Source organism: Aethalodelphis obliquidens, unplaced genomic scaffold, assembly GCF_003676395.1.
Source record: "Aethalodelphis obliquidens isolate GAN/ISIS:26980383/991018 unplaced genomic scaffold, ASM367639v1 scaffold13, whole genome shotgun sequence".
In the NCBI taxonomy this organism is placed as follows: Eukaryota; Metazoa; Chordata; class Mammalia; order Artiodactyla; family Delphinidae; genus Aethalodelphis; species Aethalodelphis obliquidens.
This window is the reverse complement of record NW_020837957.1, coordinates 36,115,506-36,127,287: the sequence shown is the minus strand read 5'-3', so window position 1 is coordinate 36,127,287 and position 11,782 is coordinate 36,115,506. Positions and strand designations below refer to the sequence as shown.

General features: G+C 44.2%; 1 long non-coding RNA gene across 1 annotated transcript in view; it reads left to right on the top strand.

Annotated features, from left to right (window-relative positions):
- Positions 1-3,523: 3,523 nt before the first annotated feature.
- The window catches only part of LOC113624558 (uncharacterized), a 24,618-nt gene continuing 16,359 nt past the window's right edge, over positions 3,524-11,782 (top strand). Inside the window, exon 1 of the long non-coding RNA XR_003434386.1 lies at positions 3,524-3,717. This is a non-coding gene — a long non-coding RNA (uncharacterized LOC113624558). The remainder of the gene's footprint in view (positions 3,718-11,782) is intronic.

Here is an 11,782-nt window from a genome sequence, read left to right as displayed (position 1 = left end):
CTATGTGAGGATGCCTTACAACCAGTTTTCACAAATTTGAGGAGTAGATTCCTCTGTAGAGTCTCAAAAAGCATCATAAGGTCCAGGAGTTGGTCCGAGACAGAGGACATCAAGGTGAAATGTTTAAGTGGATAAGGAGTGGGAATTGAAAGGATGTTATTGAAAAGAGTAGTTTATGAGTCAGGTTGGTCTTGACATCAGAAGTTGTAACCCCAGGCCCACCCATCCGGACTCATAGTTAAATTGTATCTTATCTTCCTTTTCTACTTCCTGAGACTTAATCGTGGTTTCCTCAGTTTTATCAGCTACCTAAAACTTTTTAAGATAAAAGAATGTTTTATTTTTTGGAAGCTGCTACACAAGGGTTCAGACTGATTTCCAAACCTACAAGTTTAAACTAGGTAATGCTTGACATGAGCCACTCATCCCCCTCTTTTCAAATTATACTCTGGGGTCATTTATTACGTGCCTATTGCATGTCAGGCACAGCAGGAAAGTGAGAACAGAGATGAACAAGACTGTCTCTGCCTAAAGAAAAAAAAAAACACACACACACAGGGGCTTCCCTGGTGGCGCAGTGGTTGAGAGTCCGTCTGCCGATGCAAGGGACACGGGTTCGTGCCCCGTTCTGGGAAGATCCCACATGCCGCGGAGCGGCTGGGCCCGTGAGCCGCGGCCGCTGAGCCTGCACTCTAGAGTCCATGAGCCACAACTGAGCCCACGTGCCACAACTACTGAAGCCCATGCGCCTAGAGCCTGTGCTCTGCAACAAGAGAAGCCACCGCAGTGAGAAGCCACACGTCACAACGAAGAGTAGCCCCTGCTCACTGCAACTAGAGAAGGCCCACGCACAGTCAAAATAAATAAATAAATTTTAAAAATGTGTCAACCTCTCGTCCCTCCCTCTCAATGATCCTGAACTGAAAGATTTGTTACTTCAGCGCGACAGGTGGGGGTGGGAGGTGAGGAGCTCCATGGGACACAAGGAATCAGATCTTAATTCATCGTTTTGCCTGATGTAATAAATCTGAAAAGACAAAACAGCTTCAGAATGATCACAACAAAAGGTATTGTAAAATAAATTGAATGTGTAAATTTTTACACAATGTGAAATAAAGAATTGATCCAAATGAGCTAGAATTTATTAGAGAAGTGTCCCTGGAAGAAGTGGATTTTGAATCAATCCTGGAACAGGTGGAGAGAGATTGAAATTTCCCAATAAGGGAAGGACAAAATTCTTTTTGGTGTACAAGAGGCGAAGGAGGAAGAGGGCATGGAGACAGGAAGCAGTGAGTCATATATCGGGGAGGAGAGATAGAGGGTCCTGATGTGGGATACCATAGTCATTGTGGGGGGCTCTCCATATGGCAGAACAACTAACCTACGGTGCAGCAGACTCGGCTAGAAATCTGAGCACAGCAAGCATGACTCAAGACCGATTTAGATTCTCGGAAGAAAAACCAAGGAATGAAAATGTGCTCATGAGAGACAATCCACAAAAAGAGAAAAGACCAAATACCACAATGAAAAATCCCAAGGGCAGCATCGGGTATTCCATTCCAACCAAAGCATAAAATTTCAACTGTACTGCATTTCCCAGAGCTACTTCAGCCACTGGGCTCATCAACTCCAATTCCTCCTTTTGGTGGTCAAAAAATTGAAGCCACAGAGACTCATTAATGTAAAGAAACTTGAGGTCATCTGTCCGTATTTCCTGAGATGGTGCTAGACTTCGTGCCATTTCTCTACCTCAGGCACTCAAAACCCTTAAAAAGACAAAGAGCGTTATTGCCACAGAGGGCACACGTCTAGAAAAAGGGCTTTTAACAGCCAAAAGGAATTCCATCGCTTTCAAAGTAGTTTCACTACTACTTCAAAGTAGTAGTATATACTTAGTTCCAGCTGCTAGTACTCAGGCACACATCTTTTTATTATTTCTAAAATTTTTTTCTCCAGATATATGTATACGTATAGCTGATTCACTTTGCTGTACAGCAGAAACTAATAACGTGGTAAAGCAACTATATGCCAATAAAAATTTTAAAATAATAATAAGTTAATTTTTTTAATTAAATTAAAGATGCATTTTTTAATTTATTTGTTTTAATTTATTTATTTTTGGCCACGTTGGGTCTTCGTTGCCGTGCATGGGCTTTCTCTAGTTGCGGCGAGCAGGAGCTACTCTTCGTTGCAGTGCATGGGCTTCTCATTGCGGTGGCTTCTCTTGTTGCAGAGCACGGGCTCTAGGCACGTGGGCTTCAGTAGTTGTGGCATGCAGACTCAGTAGTTGTGGCTCGCAGGCTCTAGAGCACAAGCTCAGTAGTTGTGGCACACGGGCTTAGTTGCTCTGCGACATGTGGGATCTTCCTGGACCAGGGATCGAACATGTGTCCCCCGCATTGGCAGACGGATTGTTAACCACTGCTCCACCAGGGAAGTCCCCCCAAAAATAAAGTTGAATCTTTATCCTTTGAGGTAGATGATTATGAGAAACAGCCAAAAATCCTTCAGTTCTAGTTCTGGTGACTAAGGTATATGATCAGACTGGGGACAATACCATTTTTATTATAGTAAAATGAATAGGTTGACTTTCTCATGTGGTTTCTTTCTGAGCACTTTATAGAGAGCTGTTGTTTCTCACTCGGATGCTGCAGAGGGAATGGATGGCTTCTATGGTCCCTGCCATCAGGAAACTTACATTTTAAGGAAATACTTACACAAGTGGACATGCTTATACCTGCAAAAGTGAAATACTATGATGTGTGAGAAGAGAGTGAGCCATTAGTTTGGTTTGAGAAACAGGGAAAGTAGCATTTTAGCTGGCATTTTGGGGAATAGATAGAATCAATAAGCAAAACAAAGAAAGGAATAAAAAGAACATTCCAGAGTAAGAAAAAACAAAATCCCAGTGATGTGAAAGTGCAGGGTGAGTTCAAGATATAACAAATAGCTCTGTGGTTGGAGCAACAGGCGCTTGGGAGAATGGCAGTGGAGATGACACCAGATGATGAAGGGGCATAAACATCAGACTCAGGATTGCAGCAGACCCAGGAGAGCACTTCCAGGCGTATTCTGAACAACTCAGCTTTGTTAGAATAAATGGGTAGCTTCACTGAGATAAGTATTTTGAAGAATAACACTCTTTGGAACTCTCAAGGTCCAGGATTGCAGGAACACACATCAGTCTCCCTTGATAACCATATCTGATACTGGCATATCTCCGTAGAGGAAAATTACTCACCAATTAGGTAAGAAATCGGGCTTCAGAGCACCAAACAAATCATCAGCAGACCAGCAACAGAGGAGGAGTCAGTCCTGATGGGCAGTCTGTCATATGAGGTTACAGAGTATGAAGATAAACTCTTCCAGGAAGCCCTCTTGATAAAAATCTATTTCTGCCTCAGGGGAATTTGAGAGGTCTCTCATAGGGTCAGGAGTCACCAGGGATGAGGTGGCAGGGGTGGGGACGCATGGATCAAGCTTGGAAAGGAGCCCAGCCTGGTGAAGTGCTGAGGTCGAGAAATGGAAGATTGGAGGAAGAAGCCTCATGGACTCTCCAGCACCAAGACAGGACGGAAGTGATGGGAGTGTGAGAGGAAGACCACAGCCAGCTCAGCCTGCTGGTGCCCAAGAGGAACACGGAGGGCTCAGGATAGAGCAGCCATAGCAGCAGGATTCATTCTGAACGCCACCAGCTGGAGGTCCAAAGCTACCAAGGTAATTCCCTGTCCTGGTCAGAACTGGTCCTAGAACAGTGGCTCTCAAGCTTGGGATACACCACAGTGGTCTGGAGGGCTTGTCAAAACACAGATTGTTGATATTGTCAAAACACCCCAGAGTTTCTGATTCAGTAGGTCTGGATGGGCTGAAGAATTTGGCTTCCTAAGGACTTCCCAGGTAGTGCCAATGCTGCTGGGAACCACTGACCTGGAACTTGATGGGCCAGAGTGCTCAGGTAGCCTTCAGTATCTGAATCTAAGAGGAACTAGAGAGGGTAGGAGTTGATAATTTCCAGCCCGGGCTACTTGAAGGGGTTTTATATAATCAGGAGACTGATAAGCATCAAAAGACAACAATCAGGACAGTGGTGATGCAATAGAAAGAGGAGAGGAAGGGAAAGCTGTTTTAAAGGAAGGAGTTCAAGAAGGAATCTGGGGCTTCCCTGGTGGGGCAGTGGTTGGGAGTCTGCCTGCCGATGCAGGGGACATGGGTTCGTGCCCCGGTCTGGGAGAATCCCACATGCCTTGGAGCGGCTGGGCCTGTGAGTCATGGCAGCTCAGCCTGCACGTCCGGAGCCTGTGCTCCACAATGGGAGAGGCCACAACAGTGAGAGGCCCGCATACCGCAAAAAAAAAAAAAAAAAAAAGGAATCTGGCCCTTTGCCCAGAGTAACCACCTGCTGGAAGAGGAAGGAACTGAACCACTGGGTAACACTGCTGACCCACAGCTCTGCTATCACCTGGCTGCCTCTGGAATCATCTAGGAAGGTTTTCAAAAATACCAGGCCTTGGGCCCCGTGCCCGGCAGCCTAAATCAGAATCCCTGCAGGTGGGGCCCTGACCGTGGGAGCGAAAGAAAGCTCCCAGGTGATTCTCACATGCAATTAGGACTGAAAGACACTGGTCTAAGGAGAACCTGATTCTGTCTAAAGGAAGAAAAGAATATATAATCAGGGAATCTATGGAATGAGGAGTTCATCTCCAGTTAACTTAACCTTAGCAAGATTTCCACACTGACTGGTCCTCCCTTGGCTCTGTCCTTGTCAATCCCTCAGACTCCTTTTACTGCTGGTGACATTCCAGAATCTGAGCAGCATCTTTGCTCTGCTTCCCCCACGCCTTGCCAACTGTGAATCACCACTGTGGTCACAGCAGCCAAACATCCTAAGAACTGAAAACACAGAACCAGGCACTTTCTGGAGCTTTCTTTCTTCTTGTCTCTCAGAGGCCTGACACCAAGCGCAAGTTCAAATGGTTTTCTAGTCTCTGCACAGCCACAAGTCTATGAATCATTCATTTTATAACAAATCAAAAACGTAGGTTTAAGAGTTATGAAATGCCCTAGTGAAAAAGAAGATTTATAGATAAGCTAGTCAAATATTTTATGGATAGATAGTCTGGTTTAGTGAAATATAAGTGAAATTTCACATGAAAGTCCAATATATAAAATGGGTAAGAAGCACTACAGAACGGTGTGAGTGCTATGCTGCTATTTGTGTTAGTAAAAGGAAGGAGGCGGGGGACTTCCCTGGTGGTCCAGTGGTAAAGAATCCACCTGGCAATGCAGGGAACACGGGTTCGATCCCTGGTCCGGGAAGATCCCACATGCCGCGGAGCAACTAAGCTCCTGCGCCACAACTACTGAAGCCCGTGCGCCTAGAGCCCGTGTTCCGCAACAGGAGAAGCCACCGCAATGAGAAGCCCGCACACCGCAACGACTCGGAAGTCCCCAGTTGAATAAGGTGCTTGAACATCTCATCTTCCATAAAACACAGATTCAAGAGAAACGCTGGTAAGAGGGATCCTATAAATCCAAAGTAACTCATGGAGAAACCTTTGTGTTTAAATGTTAAATAACCTTTGTACTTACATGTTAATCACACCTATGAAAAAAATGTATAATCTCAGTTCCAAAGGCAAGGGCAATTTACATATTTTGTATTAGTTCATTTCATCAATAAATTGTTCTTTTTTTTGGCTAAAAAAAAACAAAAAAGAACTCCAACTTTTTTTATTTTTAAAATAAAAATATTTATTTATTTTATTTAATAAAAACTCCAATTTTATCTTGCACTTCTTTGTGTAAGTTAGGTGGGGTGGGAAGTGGTGGTGGTGAGGCAGCCTACCATCTTGATTGGAAGTCCTTTTGGTAAGAACCTTTTTTTTTTTAATAAGTTTATTTATTTTATTAATAAGTTTATTTATTTATTTTTTTAATTTATTTTATAATATTTTATTTATTTATTTTTGGCTGTGTTGTGTCTTCATTGCTGCGTGCGGGCTTTCTCTAGTTGCAGCGAGCAGGGGCTACTCTTCGTTGTGGTGCATGGGCTTCTCATTGCAGTGGCTTCTCTTGTGGTGGAGCACGGGCTCTAGGCACATGGGCTTCAGTAGTTGAGGCACGTGGGCTCAGTAGTTGTGGCTCACGGGCTCTAGAGCGCAGGTTCAGTAATTGTGGCGCACGGGCTTAGTTACCTCGCGGCATGTGGGATCTCCCCGGACCAGGGCTTGAACCCGTGTCTCCTGCATTGGCAGGCAGATTCTTAACCACTGCACCACCAGGGAAGTCCGAGCTTCCCTGGTCTGGAACTAATATCCTACATGCTGCGTGCTGTGGCCAATATAAAATTTAAAAAAGGTTTTTAAAAACTTAAAAAAAGAAAGGAGGTGAGACAATATGAGGTGGGTGTGGGTAACCTCTAGAAAGATAGACAGGAGATGGTGACCTTGGTTTCCTGCAAGGTGGGGGACTAGGGACACGGTAGTAAGAAGACTTTTCACTGCGTATGCTTTTGTACCTCTTGGATTTTTAATAATGTGCATGGATCACCTATTCAAAATTAATTTCTTAACAATTAATTTTTCATAGTAGAGCTGTTATGGTTGGAGCAGGCTGGACCTCACCTTGACCCCTCTTCCCCTCCCTCTAAACCCTCACCCCCAGACGAAGCCCCATCAGGACTTCTAATCCTATGAAGTTCATCAGAAGATGGGTGCCCCCCAACCATGGGATCCAGTTAGAGGACTGCTGAACATTTTCAACTCCACATTTTTTAGCCAGAATTGATTCCTAGAGAGGCCAAGTGACTGGCTCAAAGTCACACAACTAACAAATAAACCTAAATCTCCTCATTCTTTCTTCAATGTTTTTTCCATGAGTCCTGAAATATAATCCCTTCAACAGAGCAGATCAGACATTTGTTGAACTTCTATAGCTATGCCTAAGAGATACTATTCACACATGCACACATCAGTGGCAGAGAAAACTTATTGACCACATACCAAATAAATAAGCACAACCTCACTATCACAGTATTGATTATATGGCAATAAGCACCCTCACCATTAGTGAAAGTTCATGTTATTAAAGGATTATGTAGCTTATTTGGATATTTTTTAGTATGAGTCACAAGACAAACATTTGGAAGATGAAAGCACCATATATAGAAAGCAGCCCTGTTGCTTTTCATTGGTGCTGGCACAGCCCCACTGGCCACTAGGTGGCGTAGTGTCCTAACAACAGTAAAGCCGCAGGCCTAACGCTCTTAGAAAGTAAAACCGTGAATTAATATCCCACAAGTGACCCACCTGGCTACACACACAGCCCTGAGGCCCAGACGGAATTATTAGTACAAATTCCAAGTAATTCCTCTATCTTGGGCAGAATCTGGTCAGCAGCAGTGTGGTTTTGCCTAGAGCAGTGTTTAGTTTTGTTATTTTGTTTTAATCCAAAATGCCTTTAGGTGGAGCAGGCCCTCCCAGAACACCCACCACTCTCTAATGTCTTATTTTGGGCTTATCCACACACTTGCATGGTCCCTGAGGCATGAGGTTGGGATCCCTGCTGAAATGTCTTCCTTAAATACACAATGACTCCACAGTTACAATCGAAATGATCTCTCCAGTTATCTGGGGCTTTCCCACCTCCATTTATCTTTTCTCAAGTCATTCTTCCACAATGACTCCTCCATGGCATGTCCATTGTTTTGCAATCTTTCTCGTTCTCTTTTTTCTTTTTAATTTATTTATTTATTTATTTATTTTTGGCTGTGTTGGGTCTTCGTTGCTGCGTGCGGGCTTTCTCTAGTTGTGGCGAGTGGTGGCTACACTTCTTTGAGGTGCGTGGGCTTCTCATTGCGGTGGCTTCTCTTGTCACGGAGCACGGGCTCTAGGCGCACGGGCTTCAGTAGTTGTGGGGCACGGCCTTAGTTCCTCTGCTGCATGTGAGATCTTCCTGGACCAGGGATCGAACCTGCGGCCCCTGCATTGACAGGCAGATTCTCAACCACTGGGCCACCAGGGAAGTCCCTGCAATCCTTCTCATTCTTGAAGGCCCAGATTCAATGTCACCTTCCTCAATCATACCAGCCTGAAGTGCATTTTTCCCCTACTCTGACCTCCCAGGGCATACAGAGCGTGTACTACTTAGTTTGTGCTTCTTTTCTGCTCCATTCCATTAGCTGTCTTTCATATGTCTCAGCTATTTGTAAGTTCTCTGAGGGAAGCAAAGAGGTCTGCCACTTCATGTGTGTGTGCGTGTGTGTGTGTGTGTGTGTGTGTAATGGTATCCTGTACAGTGCCCTACCCTGCTTTTGATTTCTTCTAACTGAAAAGCTATGTGAACACCTCCTTAATGGGGACTAATAGGAGACACGGTGGTTTATAAAAAAGTCTTTTTTAGAATATCATGAAAGAAATAATTTATTGATGCAAGTGAAACCGTGCACCTCATATTGGGACTTGAACTCACACAGCTGGCACTCGAACCCGGCCTAAACCCACAGTCTTTCAACTGAGATCACACACTTGTTTTCAGGGCTTAATGAAGCTCAGGTTCTTGATGTCACATTGCAGAAAGAATTCAGTGAGACAAAGTGATAGGTAAGAAGTGGATTTACTTAGAAGCACACTCCACAGACAGAGTGTGGGCCATCTCAGAAGGTGAGAAAGGCACCAGGGTATGGGGTTGTCACTTTTTATAGGAGTGGGTAATTTCATAGACTAATGAGTGGGAGGAGTATTCCAGCTATTTTAGGAAGGGGTGGGGATTTCCAGGAATTGGGCCACCGCCCACTTTTTGATCCTTACGGTCTTGGAACTGTCATAGTGCCTATGGGTGTGTCATTTAGCTTGCTGATGTGAGCGTATACTGAGGCTCAAGGTCTAGTGGAAAAAGTTGACTTGTCCACCATCTTGGACCCATTTGGTTCTAATCAGTTTATGTCATGTCCTCGGGCCATGTCATTCTTTCAAAGGTTGTGCCCTGCCTCCTTCCCTCCTGTTTCACAAGTATATGAAAAATTAAAACTAAGCTACAACTTCATTGTCTCCCCAGGTACTAAGGGGATGTATCACAGGGTTCAGTATAAGATCTGGACTTGGACAGCCTGGGTACACATCATTGCCTCACCTTTGACAAGTTGGGTAACCCTGAGGGAGTTACTTCACCTGCTAATAATAAGATAATGATAGCACCTACTTCAGAGGATTTGTTTTTAATATTTTACTTTGAAATGACTTTAGAAACATTGCAAAAATTGTAGAGAGATTCTATTATACAGTCTTCACTCAGCTTCCCCTACTATTAACATCTTACATAAATGTAGCTCAATGATCAAAACCCGGAAACTGACATTCGTATAATACCATTAACTACATCTACAACTTTGTTTGAAATTTCACGAGTTTTCCCACTGATTTCCCTTTTCTGGCCCAGGATCCAATCCAGGTTCCCATATTGCATTTGGGTATCAGGTCTTCTTCCTCTCCTCCAATCTATGATGCTTCTGGAAAGCCCAGGCCAGTTATTCACAATATGTGTCTCATGTTTTCTAATGAGTAAATTGCCGTGATGCACTTTGGGCAAGGATGTGATGTTGTGCTTTTCTCAGCGCATCATATGTGGGAATACATGATGTTGCTTTGTCTTATTACTGAGAAGGTTAACCTCGATCACTTGAATAAAGGGGTGTATGGGGGATGTCTCCACTGTAAAGTTACTATTTTCCTCTTTGTAATTAAAAAATATTTGTGAGGAGATACTTTGAGACCCTACAAATATCCCATTTCTCATCATACTTTCACCCACTGATTGTAGTGACTGTCAATAGTTCTTACCTGCAATGATTATTACTGCGGTGTTTGCCCAACAAAGATCTTCTGTATCTCTCATTCCTTCCACATGTATTAACTGAAATTCTACTGTAAGGAAGAACTGCTCCTCCCTCCGGCCCCTGCCACTTATTTCTTTGGAGGGGTTTTATGAAGATGAAATGAAGTAAGACATTTACAACAGTGCCTGGCACACAGCGAAGACTCAGTAAGTGTGAGCCAATTCTTTTTATTTATTTATTTATTTATTTATTTTTGCGGTACGCGGGCCTCTCACTGTTGTGGCCTCTCCCATTGCGGAGCACAGGCTCGGGACGCGCAGGCTCAGCGGCCATGGCTCACGGGCCCAGCCGCTCCGCGGCACGTGGGATCTTCCCGGACCGGGGCACGAACCCATGTCCCCTGCGTCGGCAGGCGGACTCTCAACCACTGCGCCACCAGGGAAGCCCATGAGCCATTTCTAATGTCATTAGTAAGACAATATGAAAGTTTTCTGATTAATGTAGGCATTTTCTGGTTCAGAATATGTACTTCTAATATGTTTAAAGGTGTTTCAAAAGAGTATAGCATATTAATTTGCTAGGATTCCATGACAAAATACCACACACTGAGTGGCTTAAACAATAGAAGTTTATTTTCTCGCAGTTCTGGAGGCTGGAAGTCCAAGATCAAGGTGACAGCTGATTTGGGTTCTTCTCTCCTTGGCTTGCAGATGATCACCTTCTCCCTGTATCCTCACATGGTCCTCCCTCTGTGTGCAAACCCCTGGTGTCTCTTCCTGAGCCCAAATTTCCTCTTATAAGAACACTAGTCATGGACTTCCTTGGTGGTCCAACAGTTAAGAAGCCCGGTGCAGGGTGCCCGAGTTTGATCCCTGGTCAGGGAGCTAAGATCCCACGTGCCGCAACTGAGCCTGCGCACTCTCTAGAGTCCAGGCACCACCGCAACAAGAGAAGCTGCACCAGGACGAAGACCCAGCGCAACCTAAATAAATAAATAAATAGATAGATAAATAAATAGATAAACACTAGTCAGATTGGATTAGAACCCACCCTGGTTTAGGACCCACTCTAACGGCCTCATCTTAACTTAACCACCTTTTGAAAAGGCCTTATCTCCAAATATTGTCGCATTCTGAGGTACTGGAGTTAGAGTTGCAGCATACAAATTTTGTGAAGGAATGCAATTCAGCCCATAATATCTACCTACTTACTTCAAAGAACTATCATGAAAAAATCATTGTACATGTGAGAGTGCTTTCAGAATTGGAAAGCACTGTACAGGTATAAAGCAACAGTGTAAAAACCATTGCAACTCTTTGCAACCATTTATGCGTTTCACTTACAAGTTGCTTAAGCATTCCCTTATGATGTTATTAGCACTGTTAATTGAACTGCCGTTTCCTGGTTGTCACAGAGCTCTGGAAGGCAAGCTTCAACCCAGCTGCTGTCTGCGTTATCACACATTCTCACTGAATGGCACCCACAGTTGGTGTGTTTTGCTGGATTTTTTGTCTTCCCGAAGCTCGGGGCTTCTAGTAGCTCTCTTCAGTCTGCGCCAGCTACCTTGACAGAGGCCCAAGGCATCTCCCTCCCTGAGAGAGGAAGCCTGCCTGCCAGCCGGCCAGCAGAGCCCTCATTTCTGCATCCACCAGCTGTGTAGCCTCAGGCAAGGACCCTGGACACCACACTTTGTCTCGATTCCGGGGCTGAGGGAAAAGGATAACAATCTTCACAAGCAGGCAGTGAGGATGAATGAGTTAATCTTTTCTTTTTTTAACCTAATGGTGTGGGCTTAAGATTTTTTATTTTTACATCTTTATTGGAGTATAATTGCTTTACAATGGTGTGCTAGTTTCTGCTGCATAACAAAGTGAATCAGTTATACATATACATATGTTCCCATATCTCTTCCCTCTTGCGTCTCCCTCCCTCCCACCCTCCCTATCCCAT